The sequence below is a fragment of the Astyanax mexicanus genome, chromosome 4 (genome assembly GCF_023375975.1).
Source record: "Astyanax mexicanus isolate ESR-SI-001 chromosome 4, AstMex3_surface, whole genome shotgun sequence".
Taxonomy (NCBI): domain Eukaryota; kingdom Metazoa; phylum Chordata; class Actinopteri; order Characiformes; family Acestrorhamphidae; genus Astyanax; species Astyanax mexicanus.
The window spans coordinates 2,976,617-2,990,148 of NC_064411.1; the positions used below are offsets into that span (position 1 = coordinate 2,976,617).

The window sequence follows — 13,532 nt, forward strand, 5'->3', positions numbered from 1 at the left end:
AGTGGTTCTGTTTAGGCTCTCGTCAGACATAATGACAAATGAATCTTCATTCTCTTGTGAGATGAGCTGCTTCTTCTTTTGTGCACCATCAGATGGCCAACTCAGTGTCATGCAGCCACACCCTTGTCTCTGGGTCCAAGTCAAATAGGCCAGATACTGAGTGTGGGCTAAATAGTGGGCTGCCCGTAAATATATGTTCAGCAGTCTATATAGGTTCACCACACTCGCACGCTGCACTATCCGTCAAGCCCCACTTCTTTTAAGGAAGACTTGAAGCGGCCGACCCCAGTGCACAGACGGTTCAGCAAGGTCCATAGGTGGCGTGGCAGGTCTTCTCCTTTTACACCACCTCCTGGATCCCTGATGAATTCTGGGATGTGGGAAGGCCCAGCTGTTTCTCAGCTGCTTTTTTGATTTAAAAAATCCAAATAATTTGTACATTTAGTAAGCTTATATCCATTTCATACAGATCATTAGTAACTGTTAATCAGTTTTCTCCAGATACAAAGTAAATATAAATGTAATTGTCTTCAGATACAGTAGTATCTTCTAGTCACCGGGGAAAGCGCCGCCACTCCCCACTGACAAACCCGACAGAGAATTTCAGCATCCTCCACGTAAGCCAGGAGGTGGCAGGAGGGTTGCCTTGGATTTTATGTCCTTGGAAGATTGATTACAACAATAAGAGGCAGGAGAACATAATGGAGGACAGCATGAAAAGGAGGAAAAGAAAAAAAGAGAGAGAGAAAAAGAAAGAGAGAGAAAGAGAGATTACAATGTAACTCAACAGAAATCTTTATATCGAGGGGGGGTTAAAGCTAGTCACTTTGCTAGTCTCAGCTACCTAGCTAACGCTCTGTTTACATGGTCTAGCTACTGAAAATGTGAGATTTTGCTTTTTTAAATATTATCTCAGGAGTTTCTACGCTGTGCCCTCTCACTGACATGAAATATTGTTCTCTTTTGCAATCAGGTATGTTATATTCTGTGTATTATAAGTTTTGGAATGTAGCGTTTCACTTAAAATGTCACCTCTTTGTGTAGTAAATGATATGTAAAAAGGCTGAAGCTCTAACCGCATGGTCGGTTGTATAAAAATATTGTACACCATGAGCTATTATGAACTTTTTATTGTGATATAGCCACTGGGTAATTTGTTTTATCTACATTTTGAGAAAATAGTTTTATTTTTATATATTTATATATTTGTGCCAATTAATATGTATTGAACCTGAACAGTATTGCTGAATATTAGAAAATAATATAATGTGAAATGTGTTTTGATTCCTGTTTTATACTTTTATAAATATTGTATATTTTTATATAACCTAATTTTATATATTATTCATGCAGTTACTGTTAACCAGTCTGCGCTGATAGCTGAAGGGGAAGGAGTTTCTACGCTGTGTCCTCTCACAGACAGAAATATTGTTCTCTTTTGCAACTTAACCCTTCAATAAATAATGACAGTGAGCTCAAGCTGTTTAATGCAGTTATGGAAAACAGAATCATCATGAAAAACTAATGAAAACGTTATAAAATGTGTATAAAGTCAAACATTCCATTCGGCCCTGTGATATGATTGGCTGACAATAGCCAAAAACGAACAGTAGTTCCGCCCACCCAGCGTCTATTCGCTGTGAGAGAGCAGGGGGGCGGGGCTTAGAGGGAGAGAGATGTGACGCAGCGAAGGAGAGAGTGAAAGTAAGTTCAGTCTCCGCCATTAGAAGAGGACAGAAGTCCGGATTCACTCGGTAAGTTCAGAACTGAAGAGAATGTAGAACAGAACCGTGTAGCTTAAAGTCAGAACCGGTTCTAAAGGTTCCTCAGATCCAGAACCGGTTCTTTAAGCTCAGCTCAGTGTCCGATTCCACTGGAAGAACCAGGATCAGCATGGAGATCTGAACCGGGCCTGGATCAGACCTGGACCTGGTCTAGATCAGACCGGCTGGAGAACAATCAGCTGTAACAGATCAATAATGCTGTAAACCACATGTGTCAAACACAAGGCCCGCGGGCCAAATGTGGCCCGCCACGTCTTTTTATGTGGCCCGCGAGAGCTTGTAAGATCTTAGTGTCTATAATAAATAGGTCAGAAGCGTCCTTTGACCAAAAAATACATTTCCCACAATGCTTGTCGATTGTATTACCCGCAAAGTTACGGCTTACTGCCACTACACGGCAGTGTAGTCATTGATGTGGAAACCCTGGCGGAGGGAAGGCGTAACTTCGCGGGTGGAATTGAGACATACAAACGTTTATCCCATAATGTCCAGAAAAAGAGAAGTTGATGCAGACGGACGGCTGTGCTTCAAGGCGAAAGACCGGTATGCCTTTTGTGTTACGAAGAGTGTTACTGACCAAAATAAACGCTTTTTAGGAGAGATATAAGTTCTGTGTAAATATTTATAAGACAATAGCTGACAAAATCTGTTTTAATGACGTTAATAAACATCACTGTGACAGCGCTAGTCACAGTTTCACCGCAGCAAAGTACGAGGACGTTAATCACATATCTAACCTGCCTTTACTGATTTCTGCCCTCAATATCCCTTTCAATAACCTCCAATAGCCTTTAATAGTCTTCAGTAGCCTTCAACAGTCTAACCTTGCAGCCGTGGTGTGTCCACTAAACTCCGTAGTTATAAACATCATGAGGTTAGCAGCGCGCTAACTGACCTGTTTATAATGTAATCCGAGCAGTGACTCATGCTCTAAACGGCTGCTGTTAGCTGATTGGGCTGAAAGATGAACTGTAGAGAGCTGTATTATTCGGTTACAAAAATCTTTATTTCATACACAGAAGAACTTAAAAATTGTAAAAACGCTCCAGACTGGCTGAGCTGAGCCCTGTAGCCCGTGGCTGGGCTGTAGCTCTGACTCAGTAAAGACTGCGGACTTGTGGTGCTGCAGCTCCCACTAGTGGTTGGATGAGGAACTGTTAAATCTGAGGAAATGCTATGTTCTTAACAGCTCACAATTTTTGATTTTATATTTATTAAGCCTTATTTCAGTTAATAATTTCAAAGTTAATATAATTTGATGTAATTTCTATTCACTTGAATAGTTTGGTTCTTGATTGATGGAGTTTTTGGATTTCATGACATGACAAATTAAAAGGATTTATGTTAATAGAGCAACAAGCAAACATTTTTTCCATGCAACTGTATTATTTGATTGAATAAATAATATATTGAGAGTTATTTAACATTAAGGAGTAATTACATTCATTTACATATATTACATTTGGTTACATTTTATTACATTTATAAGTTACATCTGGCCCTCGGAGGACAGCCAATATGCCAATGTGGCCCTCGGCCAAAATGAGTTTGACACCCCTGCTGTAAACTGAGGAGAAATGCGCAGATATAGATTGATATTTATTGATCACAGTGTAGTTTATGCTGTTTAAAGCGCATTACTGCTTAATGTGGGCTTTGATCTGTTGGGGAGATAAAAAAAACGGAACTGCTATAAAGGCGTGTTTATATGCAGTAGCGCTGTTCAACCAGCAGGGGGAGCAACGGAGCTCAAGATCACGTGGTGTGTTAGTGTTTTTAATCCTGCTGTTTTATATTATACTTAAATAATCTCTCTATTCTGATTCAGTAACATAATAATAATAATATTATTAATAATAGAACAGTGTGTATATTTATAATGTTGTGTAATGCAGTAATATTACTAATAATAATTAAATTATAATAATTATAATAACAGTAAATGTTTCTGTAATCTGTAGAATAATGTGTAATGAGGGTAAATCACACTGTTATGTATCGTTCTCTGTTTGGTTTGTTTTCTTAGTTTATCAGGTTTTGTTTAATGCAGTTCTGATGATAATGTCATTATTGTAAGAATAAAGGTTTTATTGTAACGGCTGATCTGTTCTCAGGGGTCGGTGTCGGCAGTGTTCAGCTGTGTGTGAATGAAGAAGAGTAAATGATGGATCTTCAGAACTCCAGCAGTGGAGGAGGACCTCCTGTCCTAAAGTGAGTAAATTAAGTGATGGGTTTAATATGTAAAGTAGTTTTGTATTGTAATGGTTTCAGCTCTAATCCTGGAGCTGTGATCTGCATATTTTACAGTTTTAAAATATTGAGAACAGAGTTTCTCCTGGACCAGAGTCAGAACCCTGTGCTGTATTTAAACACAGAGAAACACTAAACAAACCAGACAGTTATTCTTATAGTAGAAAGTGTTTCTAATCTGTATTTAAAGTACATATCTGCCATTAATATCTAATTGTTAATATTAATAATATGTTTCCTTCTGGCACAGGAACAGTATTAGGTGGTTGCTGTAGTGATATTATGCTGTTGCTAGGTGGTTGCTATGGTATGGGGTGGTTGCACATTTATGTTAAAAAATATGGTCCATATATTTTAACATAAATGTGACGATTTGCTCAAAATCTCGATCAGATTAGTCTGTAGTGAAAGTGGATTTTACCACACGCTGTCTGAGTTTACATTAGTATTAGAAATGTGGAAATCCTGATGTGCTGCATTTATATAGATCAGATGGAAGTGATTGGGTTTGATATTAAAGTTGTGGAATGAAGAAAGACTTGTTCTATTCTAGGCCTGGACAATAATTTGATATCTGTATTTATCGCGATAAGAAATGTTTCAATAATGGGGACATCATTTTTGTGGTATATCGATATGTATTATTTACACGGACAGGCATTTTTTACTGGTGTAAGCTCGCCCCAGAGTTGAACACAGTCTCCGTAGCTGAGCTATGTCTGTGCGTGATGACGTAATTACACAGGCACGTAGCCAGATAGGCTAGGCTAGGCTAGGTTAGATTTGGCTAGGCTAGGCTAGGCACCCCAGCAAACATGCCCACACTGGGCCAATGAGGGCCATCGGCCCCATATGGGCAGCCCAAATCGGACCATTGGGTATTTGCACGTCGGTGCAGTATCGCCCCCATATGGGCAGCCCACTTAGGGCCAACGGAGATTTGCTCATCGGGACGGCACCAGCACCATGGCGTCGGCCCATTTCAGGCAGCCCACATTGGGCCAATGGAGATTTGCTCACCAGTATAGCGTCGGCCCCACGGCGTGGACCCTTTTCAGGCAGCCCACATTTGGCCAGCGAAGATTTACTCCTCTATGCAAAATCAACACCAAAGCATTGGCCCATTGGGCCAACAGAGATTTGCAGAGCTCTAACACACACACACACACACTGACCCATGCCCTCAGTGGAAAACCAATTGTGGCCCCAAATTTTTAGAACTGTGCAATATTGAACGGAGAACACTTTTCAAGAAAGAAAATTTAAAGCTGTGCTATTGGCACTTTGACATTTTTTGCAACTGCCTGTAAAACAATTAAATAAATAACACAATTTAAAGTGTATAGTAAATTAATTAATTTATTACAAAGTATCATGTATAAAATATAAACAACACACAACAGTATTTAAGTAAATTAAATCCCAAATTTATATTTTAGCATGTAGATAAACATGTACTCCATAAATATCTCCATTTGCAAAAACAGTATTTATAATAAACAGTATGATATAAATATCAAACATAATACAAAATAACAAAGAATTATACAACTTAAATTAATATATATATATATATATATATATATATATATATATATATATATATATATAAACATCAATAAAAACAGCAAATCATATTCTTGAATAAATACTTAAATGCACTAGACTGATGTAGTAGATGAATAATAAACTGATACTATTATTGCTACTGGAACAAAGCCTCTGGGGTGGGTTTCCCGAAAACGATCAACCTTAGCGAATAACGAACGAACTAACGAATGACGTGAGTAAAGAACGAGCCAGTTCTGCGAGTGTTTCCCAAAGAGCTTCGCAACGTGAAAATTAACAAAGGAGGTTAAAGAACGTCTTTGTTGACTCCTCCCCCGAAACAGCGCGCTCAATCGATCCACACATATCGATTATTATGCAGTATTTATTCAGTATTACACCCTAAAAATGTAAAAAAGTGTTGTAATCATCAATATTATACATATTTTGAAATTTAAATTACAAAAGGATGTACTTTGGCGTTAATAAAATACTCCTAAAGATACATATGACTAAATAAATAAGTCATATGTTTATATATAAATGTTTAATAAACATTAAACTTTTTTTACTTTTTTAAAACTATTATTGTTAATATACATATATATTATATTAATAGATATTGTACTAATATTATTAATAGTAATATTGATAATAATATAAATTTATTATTATTATAATTATTAATAATATAAAAATAATATAATAATACATATACGTATGTTCCGGTGTGTAAATATATATATACACACACACACACACACACACACACACACACAGACACACACAGTAAAGCTCCAGCTCATCCTAAATCAACATCTCAGTTGGGTTTAGGTCAGGGGATTGTAAAGGCCATGCACCTCTTTGTTAACTTTTGTTAATTCCATATGCATCAATTAATTGTTTTCATAGTTTTAATATTAATCGACAATGTAAAAAAAAAAAACATTAAATGAGACGTGTCAACTTTTGACTGGTATTTATATATTTGCGAGCTGACACACCCCAGATTTTGCCCAGATGAACGGCCACAATGTTGGTTAGAAGCACCTAAATAAAGAATAATATTAAATATTACCTGCACATTCACCGATACCCTTTACAATACGTGTAGGTGTGAGTAAAGACACTGCAGGCGTCCCCTGCACCGGACCTACAATTGTATTGTGCTGTAATTCCCGGGCTGGTGGGAAGTGTATATAAGTGTGTGTATGCCACATAACAGCCTGATTACAGAATCCACGGACTTGGTGACTTTGCAGCTTTGCTTAGACCGTGAGCATCATCTGCAGGAATCTGGATTTTTAATAATTTATGGGTTTGATTGGTCAAGTCCAGTATGCCCAGTCAGACTACAAGCCACAGACAAAGTTGGCATTATATAATATAATATAATATAATATAACTCATTCACTCACTGGCTGGAGTCTATACCAGTCGGCATCGGGCGGAAGGCAGTATACACCCTGGACAGGCCGCCAATCCATCGCAGGGCAGACAGACACACAGGCACATCCACTCACACACTCACACCTAAGGGGCAATTTTTATCCGACATCCAATTAGCCTGAACTTTGGACTGTGGGAGGAAACCGGAGCACCCGCAGACACGGGAAATAATAATATAATATAATATAATAATATTAATTATTATAATAATAATTATATATATAATATAATTGATTATAATTAATAGTAACATAATATAATTGCTTCAACCAGGGAAATTATCATTTTTCTCCCTCAAAATTGGCGGTCCCTGGTGTTTAAGGTGCTGAACTGCAAGTAGAGATCCCCTAAAGAAGCTCTTAAGAATAACGACTGGGTGAGGGCTATGGAGTGAATTTTGTGCCAAAAGTTTTACGCAAAAAAATAAAATCCGCAATCAAAATGTTAAGAATCAAAAGCAAAAAGTGTATGTTGCAAATTCAAAACAGAAAAAAAATATATCAAATATATATTTTTAAATATACTTGGTTACTTTATTATTCTTCAGGGAACCCGTCAGTCCAGAACCAGATGACCAATGGAGATTCAAGGGGAAGGCCTTCTTCTAAGCCCCGCCCACCCGTGAAAACTGTGCCAAAACTCAGAAGCAAAAATCTGAAGCAGAAGCAAAAGAGAGATTCCAGAAGCAAAAGTCTTTAACAGAAAAATCCCCCAAAAAATCCACAGAAAATTCACAAAAACACATAAATAAAAGCAAAGACTGGCAAAATCCAAACAGAAATAATTTTCAAATAACTGCAAAGAATATTAAAGTAACCAAGTATATTTAAAAATATATTTTTTTTTCTGTTTTGAATTTGCAGCATACACTTTGCTTTTGATTCTTAACATTTTGATTGCAAATTTAATTTTTTTGTGTAAAACTTTTGGCACAAAATTCACTCCATAGAGGGCACTCGTTAATCTGCGAGCGAGTTTACGTAGTACTTTAGTTACGCACGGGTTTGGGAAACACTCTTTAATTAACAATCAATCTTAAGTACGAGTTAACGAAGTTCTTAGCGTAACAAAGCTTTCAGGAAACCCACCCCTGATCTCTATTATTAATTTTATTCCTCTTGCTTGTAGACTTGGAACCAAAATGTCATCCCAATCAAACCAGTAAAAAAAAATTCTAATTGAATATAACATTAGTTTTTGCATTAAGGTTTTTATCTCACAGCAATAATAATGAAGGAGAAAATAGATGTACTTTACATAAATAGAACAGATATAGTTAATCATAATATCAAAAATGAATATTGTTTATGCATTAATATAGCATAGATCATAAATTAACTATTTTTTTGAAGAGACTGCATGAGACGATGCTTCCGTCCACCTGAACGGTCCCGTGCATTCCAAAGCCAAACCTTTGCAACCTGCTCGATCTCTGCATCCTTTGGTGGTGGCATGATTGATCTTCTCACGGCCTCTTAAAATGATAATATAGAGATATGAGAATGCAGTCAGGTAAATACTACATCTGTTAGTGTCTTTTCATGTACAATGCTTAATTTTAGAGAAATTTGCAGACTGTATTTGATTACAGTGATTCTTATATAGTGATAGTTATTTGAATTTGAATTTCTTCAGGCTATTCATGGTGAAACATAAATAGCCTTTACAGTCACTGTGTGTGACTGGTAGTTACATTCTATAAACATGTGAGGTGGCCGATATCAGGATATCAGGTTCACAAAAATACCAAAACTTTTTAAAATGATATCTTTCCCTAAGCTTAACTGGCTAGCTTTGCATTAGCTTAACTGGATATCTTTCCCTTAGCTTAACTGGCTATCTTTGCCTTAGCTTAACTGGCTATATTTCCGTTAGCTTAGCTGGATATCTTTCCCTTAGCTTAACTGGCTATATTTCCGTTAGCTTAGCTGGATATCTTTCCCTTAGCTTAACTGGCTATATTTCCGTTAGCTTAGCTGGCTAGCTTTCCCTTAGCTTAACTGGCTATATTTCCGTTAGCTTAGCTGGCTAGCTTTCCCTTAGCTTAACTGGCTATCTTTCCCTTAGCTTAACTGGCTATTTTTCCCTTAGCTTAACTGGCTATCTTTCCCTTAGCTTAACTGGCTATCTTTCCCTTAGCTTTACTGGCTATCTTTCCCTTAGCTTTACTGGCTATCTTTCCCTTAGCTTAAAGCTCACCTTCCGCGAAAATCCGATTTGTCTTGTTTTTTGTGGAATACAGTAGGTCTCTCCGAGTTGAATGTGTACACCTGCACATTAAACTGTTTTGCAGCCCCCATGTCATTCATTCATACTAGAGACCACAACTAGACATTTTAAAATGAAAGACAAAAACGATGGAAGGTGAGCTTTAACTGGATATCTTTCCATTTTCCATTTCCCTTAATATTTCCCTTAGCAAGCCATTGTTCCCTTAGCTGGTTATTGTTGACATACTTGGATATAAAGTTAACTTACTTAACAGCAGTCTTTCTCCAAGAGCCGAGATAAGCTGCCAACTTGGGAGCCCCTCTTGTTATTTAAATGTGAGGTAAATTCTCATTCTAACTTAGGACAATGCTAACTTTTTTTAGCACAATGCTAACTTCAACATAGCTACCCTTATAATGCTACAGTAACCTGAGAGTGGTAACTGCATTAGCACCACATTAGCGTATCTTAGCAAAAAATAGAAAAGCGTATAGTAGAACAGAAATTATAACTTACCTTTCAGTCACTTTGACAGACCAAAGTCACTCACTGACTTTGCCTTTAAGCTTGATCGTTGCTCTGTGGTAAAGGCACGTGCAGGGAGGGGGGAGGGGAGGAGGGTGGATTCGTTGGTTACATGATCCTCACAATTAAATATCACATGCAAAAATAAAAAAATATGTAACTTTTATAACCTTGCTGGCTTACACAAAGTGTATAGTCAAGCACAAAAACATTTATAATTTAATATTTTTATTTATTTATTATCAGCACTACCAATAATAAAGGTGAGATTATGAATCAGCACCATGGAGCAAATTCGTAGCTATCCAAAATATTAAATAAAAATATTTTTATAAATAAAAATGTATAGCTATACAGTATATGTCTTGAAAAATATGAGATGTTACTATGTGTGTGTGTCCCTCCAAATGTCTCTGCACAACTCTGCTGTGGTACCTTGATTTTTCTCCACTTTTGGTTTAGAAAATCTTTCAGAGCTGATACTACATTTCACACAGTGTTGCTCCTATCCACTAAGCTAGCTAATCTACCTAGCTCTCACAGACAAAAACAATAAAACATATTCAGATACCCTTCATATGAACTTGTTATGACACAAACTTTCAGATTGTAAAATATTGAATGGTAAATTTGGGCTGACCCAGAGTAACCTAGCATAGGATTTGTGTGGGCATGCTCACATATGTGTGCGTGCTGCCCACATATAACCCACAATGCCTACAGTGTGTAAATGGTGCAGGCTGAATTAGGGCTGACCCACAGTGGCCCTGCATGAGATTTGTGTGCACATGCCAAAGTGCAGGTTGCCGACATATAACCCATACCGGGTATGAAATGGTGCAGGCTGAATTTGGGCTGACCCACACTGGCTCTGCATGGGAATTGTGTGGGCATGCTAAACTGTGCTTTGCCCACATATATCCCACACTGGCCCTTCAGGGTGTGAAATGGTGCAGGCTGAATGTGGGCTGACCCACAGTGGGCCTGCCTGGGATTTGTGTGGGCGCATCAAAGTGTTGGCTGTCCAAATAATTCCCACACTGGGCCTACAGGGGCATTAATGCACTGGACCAGTTTAGGCTAGCCCACAGCGGCCTTTTATAGGATTTGAGTGGGCCAGCCAAAGAACAGGCTGCCCACAGAAAACCCATGTTGGGCCTGTTTGTAATTTTAATGGGCTAGCCCCTGCCCACAGTGCCCGCACTTAGCCCACGAAGGGCCGATGTGTAGCTTTTTGCTGGGTAATAATGCACTCCATATATGCAGGATTAAAGTAAAATAAATTATACTGGACATAGACATATATAAAATGTCTCTAGAAGATATATAATAGGAAATGAAAACAGTGTGAATTTTTAAGTACTACCCTGAATGTGATAATTAGGGGTGGGTGATATGGCTCCATATTTCAGGGTAATATAGTTCATGATATTCAAAAATATTGGCAACATTATTTCTTACGATATTTATGGCATAATGCCTTATTAAAACAGATTAATGTCATTTCTGGAGCTGTGATTGTATGCAGATAAATGATCCCATAAATGGTCCTACACCTGAATAAAAAAAGTAATATTATCTAATTTCTAGAACATAAAAACAGGAAGGGGTAGGTCGAGACTCTTCATCAAGCATATACATTTAATACAGGCTTTTTCTGCTTCTGGTCACTGAAATTATTGTATTGAAAAACTAAATATTTGATTATAAAAGGTGAGGGGTAGAGATATACTGCAAGTCAGAAAATTACAAAGATATTTATAAGATAAAATGAGATGCACTTTGTTAGAGCAGTATAACATATTTACAGCTAGTGCTGGACGATATGGCCAAAATTTATATCACGATACATTCCTTAATTTCGGTCGATACAATATAATTTCAATATCGATATAAATATTTGGAAGGCCTCAGAAAGACTGTTAGGAATCCCTGCAATGGAAATCTGTACCTATTACTGTCTTTAAAGCCTCCTCTCATAAAAAACTGTATAATACTTTAGAAATTAAAAAATGGTCAGAATGAATTAATGCTCACCTTTATTTGCATGTAGCAATATAAAAACATGACATCCCTGTCAAACACAAACCAATAACCTATTTACATTTTACCAATATAAATAACTTTACATTACAACAGAGGCAGAGCTTCTTATCCTTTTGTAAACATATTTAACAGGTCAAAACAAAAGTGCCTCATCCAGGATAAAGAATGCAGAAAGCCTTCATTTATATAAAAGGAACACGATATCACCGTCAAATAAACAAACCTATATCAACTATAAATAACTTAGATACAACATAAACTACATAAGTGCTTCAGCCAGAATAAGGAAGATATTGTGTGTAGTGAAACTGCTTGAGGTGGTGGAACAGATTAGATGCATTACCGTTGCTAGTCAACTCCACTTTCCGGCACAATTGGGAGCAAGCTGAAGTTTATCAGACCTTTGAAAGCCGAACCACTGAATTAGACCTGCCTCCCTCAACTATCTCTCCTGTTTAATCACTTGTGGAAGCATCAGGTGTGCTCATTCTGCATCTAAAATCTAAAATTCTGCATCAGGGCCGAGCCTAATCGAGGAACTCGGTTCGGCCGCACTGCGCTCCGCTCGGCTTCATAGCGGGAGGTTCTAGGTGTGGACCGGAGCGCAGCCGAGCTTCAAGTTTTAGTAGTATGGATTATAGTGTAAAGTGTGATACTACTAAAGTAGTAGTATAACACTGTATTCAGTGCTGGACAGCAGCAGTGTTTCTGCTACATACATTTTGCAGCTGCAGCCTGCTGACAGTCAAGATACAACTACATATTAAAATGTCTGTGAATTTATAATGGGATAAAAGTACTGAAGCCTTTATTGTAGTATGAAGGTGTCCCAGTATTTTTCTCCATATAGTGTAACTAATGTAGGTAATTCTTTTTGGTTAATTGACCTGCTTTTATTTTAATACACAATTTTTTTTTCTTTGTTTTTCCAGAATAAACAACCAGGATATTTAATAAAGAGCAGTGTTAAACTGCTGAAAGAGGTGAAGCACAAGCCATCCAGAAGAATCTCCTGAAAACGCAGAAATTGTTTGCTACATTTCACAGAAAGATGGAGCCAAGTCCCAACTAGGGTTGCAGCGGTAACCGGTTTCACGGTATACCGTGGTATTAAAATGCACGGTTATCATACCGTGTGTGTTTGCTTATTACCGGTAAAACGCAAGCCAGCGGAGAAACTCACCCGCGCATGCGCAACTCTGCTCCTACTCAGCACACAGCGGTGAGAACGGCAGAAAGTGCATCAGACTAGAGCTTCATTAACAATTATTAATGTTAATGAAAACGAACCAAATAACGAAAACTGAAAGTGAAACTTAACTAACTTATTTATAAGCGCTGTTTTCACTCCCGCAGTTCTACAGCGGGAGGTGTTGTGCTGATTCTGTCCGCGAAGCGGGAGTCGGATTGAGCAGGGAGTCGGATTCGGCACAACAGCGGCAGCGCGGCTGCACCTCGCGGTCCGCGGTGTTAGTTGTAAGCGCTCGCGCTAGCCGCAAAATACGACAGAAAACACTGAGAAACTGCAGAATTATGTATTGGACTAAAATGAGCACGAGGAGATAAAAGAGAACCTTTACCTGTGAGTAGCTCACATCAGAACACGCAAATCTCTCTCTCTCTCTGTGTCTCTCTCTCTGTGTCTCTCTCTCTGTGTCTCTCTCTCTCGCACGTGAACTTCTCCGCACTGTGTTTAGCTGTTCTTAAAAATCATTTTAA

General features: G+C 37.9%; 1 protein-coding gene across 1 annotated transcript in view; it reads left to right on the top strand.

Annotated features, from left to right (window-relative positions):
- The first annotated feature begins 1,689 nt into the window (after positions 1-1,689).
- The window catches only part of LOC125801477 (zinc finger protein 239-like), a 558,408-nt gene continuing 546,565 nt past the window's right edge, over positions 1,690-13,532 (top strand). Inside the window, exons 1-2 of the mRNA XM_049478254.1 lie at positions 1,690-1,754; positions 3,899-3,995. The gene's annotated coding sequence lies outside the window, so the exon portion shown is untranslated. The remainder of the gene's footprint in view (positions 1,755-3,898; positions 3,996-13,532) is intronic.